Here is a 9,057-nt window from a genome sequence, read left to right on the forward strand (position 1 = left end):
TTTTCTGTGAAATATGAAGAGCCTGCCCACACAGAGTATGCATTTACACATCTCATACAGAAGTTGCTCTTTCAACAACTCCAATGCCAAAGAACATGTTCAATAAGAAAAAAAGACAAAGTGAAAACATCCTTTTAGGACTTTTCCAAGAGGCAGCTGTTTTCAAAGAACATAAAAATTCAAAATAATCACCTTTGAAATAGAACATGTTTACATTCTCAGGTTATTTTTATGGTCAAGGGTATGAGTTAATCCAGTTCCAGAAAGTGACTTTATAAATCTATGGATATACTCCCAATGGTAGCTTCAGAAAACAACATACTTTAGATAAGGTATGATGTTTCATTTTGCTGCTGCAGATTTCTTGTGGCAATGGCTGGGATTTGGGAACTCTTACTCAAGATGATACAACACAGAGCCAGAGAGAAACCTTCACCCAGGCTGAGTCCCCTGGAGTGGGGCTCATATGAGGTCCGTGAGGCCTCCGAGGGCAGATCCTAGAGAAATCTCTAACCCCACAGCTGCAACAGAAATAGCAGAGATATTCTGCTGGATTCAGGTCAGATTTACAAGATTTCACTGGAAAGAAATCATAAATTAACCATTTGAGTGACTTTCATCCTAAAATCACAAAGCTGTAGGCTGAACGCCAGAAGGAAAGGACAGGAAAGGAAAAGGATCCTTAACATGTGTTTCCCTTCCTATTTATGAGCACATTGAACCAGCAAGCCCTGATGGGAAGCTGAGCTCTTACCCAAAGTCTCAGCCTGACAGCAGGGCTGGTGGCTTGCCCAGCCTGTGACAGGCAGGGCTGTGCTGGATGGAGCCCTCTGACGGCTGACAGCCACCACAGATGCTTCTCCCCCTCGGATGGCACTCAGAATTAATCATAAACCAGCTGGGCAGAGCTGCCAGTTAATGAATGTGGGCTTGTCCAGCTGAAACAGCCTTTCATCTGCTTTGTTGTCATTCATTCAGGCTCCTCTCAGCCTCCTTGCAAGGACAGCAGAGCCCCACAGGCTGCAGCCACCCAGCTCCAGTCTGGACATCTACTGCAAGTGACAATGGCACATTTTCCTCTTTAGTTAGGAAAGTTTCAGAGCTTGTTAAAGGTGCCTTTATTTACAGAGCTGATGCAGGTATTAAGCTCTCCTTCAAATTGCCAAAGATAAGTGCCAGAATTACCAATGTATGCTTCTTTCAACTGTGTTTCATGAAACCTTTTGACCCAAAGTGTGCTTTAAGGACACTTTGGGTCAAAGTGTATATTTTAGTAGAGATGAGAATACAGCTTGTGTTTGGAGCTGGGTTGAACAGTCAAGTTAGTGAATTTTCTGCATCTCTTAAAACATTTTTGAACTTGAACCTTATAGTTGATGGCTGCAATATATCCTTTCATATAAACCACATTAAATATGCCAAAGAAATATATCAAGCTTAGGTAATGATGTCTGTGTGGAGGAGGTGGTGACCCATGAAATTCCCATGGGAGTTACAAATGAGACACAGAGATGCAGCTCTGCCCTGCTACTAATTTCCTTTTGCTTAAGATGGCCTTCAGACTCTTTAAGAAACAGAACAAAGCAGATCAGAAATAATTTCAATTAATTTGAGAAAATGAAGAAATCCAGACGAAACCTTGCAAGTTTCTTTTAATTTTAGTAACATTCTTTAGGCTGAAAAGGACCACTAAGTTCTAAAGGTTAATCTAGCACAGTCAAGAAAATCTCATAAAAATTTGGAAGTGCCCCATTTTTAATCTCCAAAGAACCACAGGCTGTGGCAGCAGTACTTTACTAGCGGATGCACACTTAGAAATGGTCAGAAATAAATAAACAAACAAACAAATAAATAAATAAATAAATGTATTTAAAAATCAGTCAGTGTTCCCAAAGCTTGACAATAGCATGATCCCTGGCACTCTGCCTGGACAATGGGTCTGGATATTCACCTGGCCACAGCAGCAAGGACGCTCTGTCCTCCATCCCCACCTAACACTGAGCCCATGTCCCTCAGCAGCTCTGGCAGCCTGGCTGGGGAGAGAGGGATGGCTGCATCTCTGAGGTCAGCCCTAAAAAACACTGCAGGCACAGCAAGGTGGGAGAGCAAAGGGGCCTGTGGGATTTTTTTAGCAAAGGAAAGGTCTTTTACTCCCTGTATGTAACATTTCAGATATTTTATCTGTGTGTATGTGCATGTCTGAGGACAAGAACATGCCAGAAGATTATACACTGTTCTCTCAGACTGATTGCTGAAGGAAAATTCTGAGACCAGTACAGGGAGGGAGAGAGAGAGGAGGATTTGATTGTGTTGGCTCTGCATTCTCTTTCACAAAACAATGAAAAATCCCAGTAAAATCTAATGGGTGTAACACTTCAGTGGGTTATACAACAGGTTTGTAAAATAAACCTGTGTCTTATAAATCCTAATAACCATGACAGGGCCATTCTGTGCAATTTTCCTTCTATTGCCCTTCACTTGCAGAGCTCCAGGGCTCTAGGCACTGCTAAACAATGTTGACAATTCTATGCACTCCCCATCAGTGTGTGAGAAACTGAGGCACAGAGAAGTTAAGCAAGTCCCCCATAACTCAATTACAATACCATCTGGTGAATTACAATATCTCATCTCATTTTATGAGCCAGATCATAAAACTCAACTGCTCTTCACACCAGAGCAATAGTATAAATACTCTGAGTATTAAAGCCTAAGAATTTACTGTAATCTGTAGAAGAGCCTGAAGCCTGAAAGATTAAAGCAGGATGGCCTGAAAGAGTTCTGCATGTCATTCACTGCCACACAGTCCTCTCCCACTTTGTGTAAGTTCAGTAGCAACAAAGCTGAGAGACACCAGTTCCACCCTTCTGCAAGTGCAAGATCATAATCTGTCAGTGCTGGCATAGATCAAACATGTGCTTGACTTTGATGTTGCTCCACCATATGCTCAGACAGTCCCAGACAATCCTATGAGACTGTGGGTGTTGCTGTGTGCTCAAAAAGACTTCAGAGAAAAGCCTCTCAATTCTTCTTTGAAAGCCTGTTGCCATCAACTAGATTAGTTCCTCATGACTCCCTTGCTGCAACAGATTCCCAGGCCAGATGACTTTGTTCTTCTGCTTTTGACCAAAAAACCCAACTATGTATTAACTTTGTATTGGAAAAAATTGTAAACTTTATAGTTTCAAGAAGCTGGTAAAAATACTCCATAATCACTTCCCTGGGTAGAAGAAAACTGAAATTGTAGCACTACCTTTAATTGTGTGCACTCCCCAGAAGCCTACATTTATCCATACCTTCTTGCTAGTTCCTGAGGAAAATGGTGAACCTCTTTTCCCCACAATGTTTCAGTTCTCTCCAGTGGTTTTCCTACATCCATCTTGTCTTCCCAAATGCTCTTTTACCATCACAGCTGTGTGACTACAGAAAGAGTCCCCACGATTTCCTTCCCATTAAAGGGGTGATTCCTTGGAGAGGAGAAGGGAAGTAGAACACCTAGGTTGGAGTCTGTTAATTCCTGTAGAGTTTTTCCTCTCTTGTTTATTTCTGATCTCCCTCAAAGAATTCTCCTTAGATTTGAAGGTCTTGCCCTGTTCTTTTCTACATTCTAAGCTGCAGCACTAGACAGATCTCCCATCCATGTCCTGAGCTCTGTGCTGCACCACAGCTGAGTCTGCAGCCACACAGCACCCTAGCACTAGGAGCTAAAGACTGCCAGGATACAGGGTCTATTGTGACCACAAACGTCCTCCTGTCTAAACACAAGTGATATTTTTCTGTGGTTGTAACTGAGATTAGATGTTTCTTTTGCTGCAGTCACACTGCTGGTGCTTCTGTGCCAATAGCCCACCCATGGGAAGCCTCAGTGTCTGATAGGAAACACATTGTCAAATGCAAGGAGGCTAAAATGTGAAGCCACAGACTGTTCCCCTCCTGTGCAGGGGTTTGGTAATATTGACATGCCCACAAATGAACTGTCTGTACCAAAGGCAGAGGCCTATAAGCACCATCTGTCTACAGCTACACAGGGACTAAGCTGATTTTGCATCACTTTGGATTGTTTGCTGGTGAGCTTCTATCCTTTCAGTGAAAACACCTGATTTTGAAACAGCTTGCTTTGCTGTGCTGGAATTTAAGCCTCCACCTTCCAGTCTGCTCATAACAAAAATGCAGTATTGACCAGCATGTCCAATACCCATGGGCTCCAGCCAGTGCTCTCCTCATTCATGGCAAGGGTGCAGCATGGACAGCCTGGAGCAGCTGGATCTCCACGTCAGCTGTGGATCACTTTCAGCTGAGGTTCCCTTTGGGAAGTGCTGCCTGTCAGAAGCATTCAGAGGTTATGGAGAAACCTCCAGATCAGTTACTGCTTCCTTTGCTGGAAAGACAAGCAAGCACTGCCTCAGCTCCTGTACTGACCTCTGTCCCTGGCAGCTGGAGGACTTCTTCACAACCCAACAAGTGAATGTCACAATATTCTACTTCAGCAGCATTTCACGGAACCCCTTCCCTTCATCTGCATTATCACTGAACCTTTTTTGACAAGAAAAGGACCTTGTCAACAAGTAATGCCATAAACATGTCAGAAGCCTCTTCCCTCTCCTGCATGCAAGGCCACGGCTGCACTTAAGGAGCTTTGCTGCAAACAGGTTCCAGCTTCCTCACTAGAGCCTATGTCCTCTTCTGATTTGTGTTTACTGCTGCAAGGCAAATGCCCAACCTCCTGAACCGCCTTTCCTTGTCCCTTACCCACAGGATCAAGTGGGCTCCTACTCATTGGATTACTGTGAATTTCAGAGCATCTCTGGGGGATCTTGGCTACTGAGGATGACATCAGTGTTCCCTTCCTTTGCCCTTGCTGACGAGAAGCTGGATGCAGGCATGGAGTCAGGGACAGGCTGTGCAGCAGTGTGGCTGCTCTGCTCTCACCTTACTCAGCACAGCATACACCACCAGAGAAGCTCTGTGACTCCTATCTTATTTCCTGATTATCATATACATTGACCAGAGCAGGACACCCAGTTTGGGATTTTCACAGGTCATATCTACCAGGGGAGAATATACAGGTAAAGGCAAATCAGCTGGGTTTTAAAACTCTGCTTATTTAAAGACCCATTTACTTGAAGCAACAGTAACCACACCACGCTAGGCTGTTAATTTGCTACCAGTCCAAGCTTTTCCCCAGAGGCTGCTCAGGAATTGTCTTCTTTATCAGCTTAGAAAGGTAGCCATATGCCTTCCTTCTTTTGGCTTATCTTTCCAGATCCCCATTTGGGCTATCAAGTTAAACCAGCCAATCCCAAGGTTCTTTTCTTTGAAACTGAGCAGAGAATCTACTGAAAGAATATTTTGTTTCCCTTTCAGGCTCATATGAATCACAAACAAGACAGAAAGCTCTCAAACATCCTGCCCCAAGACCTTTGGCTGCCCAGTTCCACAGCTGGGTGACTGCCCTCTCATGGCCAATGATACTTTGCTTTCTTTCTTCTAATGAAGCTGTAGCCTTTGCCAGTGGCTCATTTCCATCAGGAATTTTAATCTGACCCCACCTTTCCTGCTTATGTTTGTTCCATGAGAAACCCACTAACCAATGGTACCAGGATGCTCAGCACCTCCTGGGCCCATGCTGACTTTACAGAGCCAGGCTTCCTTCCCTGGTCTGATATTTTTGCTTCCTAGTCACCCTTTGAGCTATTTTCCCAGCAGGCTCTGGCTGCTGCTTTTTGAGAGTCTTCAAGCTTTTACTTTTCATCTTGCTTTAAATTCCTTCTGCAACTTCCTTTCTCTTGCAAACACTCTGATAAGTCATTCTCTTGTGATTTTACATAAATAAATATTTACAATTACTCTCTTTAGAAACAAAATGCATCCACCTGACATCTTTGCTGTCCATTATGACAATAGTTTGGATTCCTGCAGGGAAAAGAAAACCAAACCCTGATGATGGGGTCAGATATTCCTTTTATAGAAAGACAGCCCTGATCCCAACTCCCCCAGTGTCAGGAATCATCCCTTGTTTCTGTGTCCTTTCTCTCCTGCTGTTTCTCTCACAAATGCACAATGCCCTCTGCCCACAGCACAGCACCACAGTCCCTCCCAAGGTCCCTTCTCTGAGCTGCCCAGCCATGGCTGTCACCCCACACAGTGACACCCCACACACCCCACCCCTGCTCTTCCCAGCCCACCTTGCCCATCACCACGGCTCCAACAGTTTGGTAATATTGGTAACATCAGCCCACAAGAAAACTCAATTCTTTTCTGCAGCTCTGCCACATGAAGTCTGGCTGCAAATATTATACCTTCCTGACCCAAAGAGGATAACCTAATGCCCAATGAGATATAATGTTCTTTTTCTTCAGGAAAATAATAGGAGAAAGGCAAGGAAAGTGTGAAGAATACTGCCAATAGTGCTCTTATATCCCATTGAGTTCTTTTAGGCTGATCCACCATAATATTTCCAAAGGACTAGGAATCAGTATTGACTATAGGAGCCAAATGAATCAAGGGATGCACTTGTGGCATGCATAGAAGGCCAGAAGAAGCACCGAGATGCAGCTGTTTTTCTCTGGATACTTCTGATAATTTAAGTACTGTCCCATCTCTCTGCAAAACCTTGATGGGCCTGGATGACCAGTAAAGGGGAGGAGAAGGAATGAGGAGGAGAGGAAGAGAGTCTTTCTACTACCTGAATTTGGAAGGTGGCTTCCTTCAGGCTGGTTCTTACAAGGTGCAGACTGGTTCATATAGCCCTACTAAAAATGACTACAGAACTCATGCCTTCATCATGTGAGTGCAGCAGTTCAGGAACCTCAGTAGGGCAGAGCTCTGAAAAATAAATGTAAATGACACCACAAACACAAGTGGTGTAAGGGTGGGGTATGACAGGTTACCCTGAAAATAACCTGCTGTCTCCAGGGGCTGAGCTACCCACCCTGGGGGTCGTCACTGTCATGTGGAACCACAGCTGGATGCTCTTATAATATTTATAATATTTATAATATGTTATAATATTACTCCCTGGAACATTTTCTCCAGAAATGACACTTCAGCACCATGAGACTCAACTCTTTGGATCTGACATGACACTCAAAATACTTCTAGAAACAAGGATGCACTGTTGCTTGAAGCTGATGGGACTCTAAGGTGGAGTTGGCAGAAAACAAAGATCCAGATTATTCTTCTTTCCCCACTTTTTGTACAAACACTTTTCCACCCTGCAGGCTGTTTCCCCTTTGCTTTCTAGTTACTGCTTTGGGACATGCAAGCCTTTTTATTTGTGACATATTACACTGCAAAGATGTGTGAGGACAGAAATAAAAGTACTTTTAGGCTAGAAGTTTCCAGACACACCTGGAAAATACCTGAATGTTTTTTCCCAACTATAGGAAAGACAAGCCATCACTTAAGAACATTCTCTCTGCTAAATGGGAATAGTTCCAGAATTTGAAAGTGCACTGCTGAAATTCATTCTTTAAATGTGAAATTGCATCCTGGTGCCGAATACAAATAATTGACTCAGCTGACAGTCAGAGAACATTTGAGAAATCACTAAAATAACTGAGAATGTAAGCAGAATTAATTCACCTGCAGAGTAAATGGAATTAATTCATCTTCTGTGCCCACTGTCAGATGTCTACCAGAAAAATCAGAACTTACTGGTTTTTTCTTAGAAATTTCTTAAAATGCAGATGTAACCAAAGCTCTAAAGGCATACCTTATTATACATTTTTAATACCAAATAGGCCTGATTAGCAAGTAATAATGACACACAGGTATGTCTCAATCCAGCCCTATGGCTTTGAGCTTATGACAGAATCTTTGGCCAACTGCTATTTTTTCCACTTATTATCAAGCAAACATTGACAATTCATACATGGCAGGAGCCTCACTAAGACCTTGTTGGGTATAAAGGTTATTTTCAGTGTCTTGGCCAGAAGAGCAGAGCGTGGGACTTTGCCATGGAGCAGACTGTGGGGTGGGGATCTGCCCAATGGGGTCTTGCAGACAAGAGCCTAGGACTGCCCTGTGGAAAATGCTCCACTACAAGGAATAGGCTCTGGAATTTTCCTTCATGTTTACCTCTTCTACTGTGGTTTCAGCAGAGATGACAAGTCTTCCCTCTTTTTAGGGGCAGGTTATTTGTTGAACTGTTATTTAACAGGACAGCTCAAATGCCTTCTGTAGACACACAACTGTGAGGCACATGAGTAGGCAATGGAAACATCACATTCTTGCTTGCCTGTGTGTCATCTGCAGGTGTCAAAGAAACACAAAGGTCTTCAAAACAAGTTTTGAGGTCTGATGTTATTGCAAAGCAATTTGGAGCATATCAGGGAAAATAAATCCTGGTGATTCCTGTACCTCATCGTTAACTAACCTCAACATTACGGAAAAAGCACATCCCAATCGAAAAGAAATGGTAACAAATTTAAAGGCTTTTCAGCATCTTAGAGAGCTTGAATGTAAACCATTTGGCTTCATGGGTACACCAGAGGGATTTGAGAGCAAGAAAGGCTGTGTGCCTTTCAGTCCATGTCTAGGGTTGATTTTATGTACAGACTTAAAATACGCAGCCCTCTGATCACTGTGAAAGCCATGGGGAGGATCTATAGGTATAGCAGGCCCTGACCTGCCATCCTCAGTTGAACCATCTCAAACCTGACACTGAAGGAACACAGGACATTAGTTAGAAGCATCTGTATTGATACAGAATAAGAGACAGAAGGTGGGAGACAGCAATTTGCCATAAACTGGTGAAAATTCCTCAAAGAAGATGGAGTCAGAGCTGTCGCCGCCTTTCCCCTTCCTTCACACAGAACGTGACTGAAGGGAAGTCTTGCTGCTGAAACTGTAAAATCTATTAAGAGGGATTTCCAGTGCCCTGGCTCAGCTGACAACTAATTTGTTTTGTCTTTGCCTAGCAGGGATTTTCCATGCAGTGGGCTCTTGTTTGCTATGTAAGTCATCCGAGTATTTGTTAGTGTCACAGCCAGAGCCAGATGATGTTTATTCTGCTAACATCCAGTCAGGCTCTGGCAGCACTCATTGAGGTCAGGGCTT

The 9,057-nt window shown here is 43.4% G+C and overlaps 1 protein-coding gene across 1 annotated transcript in view; it reads right to left on the reverse strand.

The window, feature by feature from the left end:
• Positions 1 to 9,057, reverse strand: part of COLQ (collagen like tail subunit of asymmetric acetylcholinesterase) — a 41,227-nt gene that overhangs the window by 31,424 nt on the left and 746 nt on the right. The gene's annotated exons all lie outside the window — the stretch shown is intronic.

Source organism: Agelaius tricolor, unplaced genomic scaffold (assembly GCF_023055355.1).
Source record: "Agelaius tricolor isolate 1412-34295 unplaced genomic scaffold, bAgeTri1.0.p SCAF_6, whole genome shotgun sequence".
Lineage (NCBI taxonomy): Eukaryota > Metazoa > Chordata > Aves > Passeriformes > Icteridae > Agelaius > Agelaius tricolor.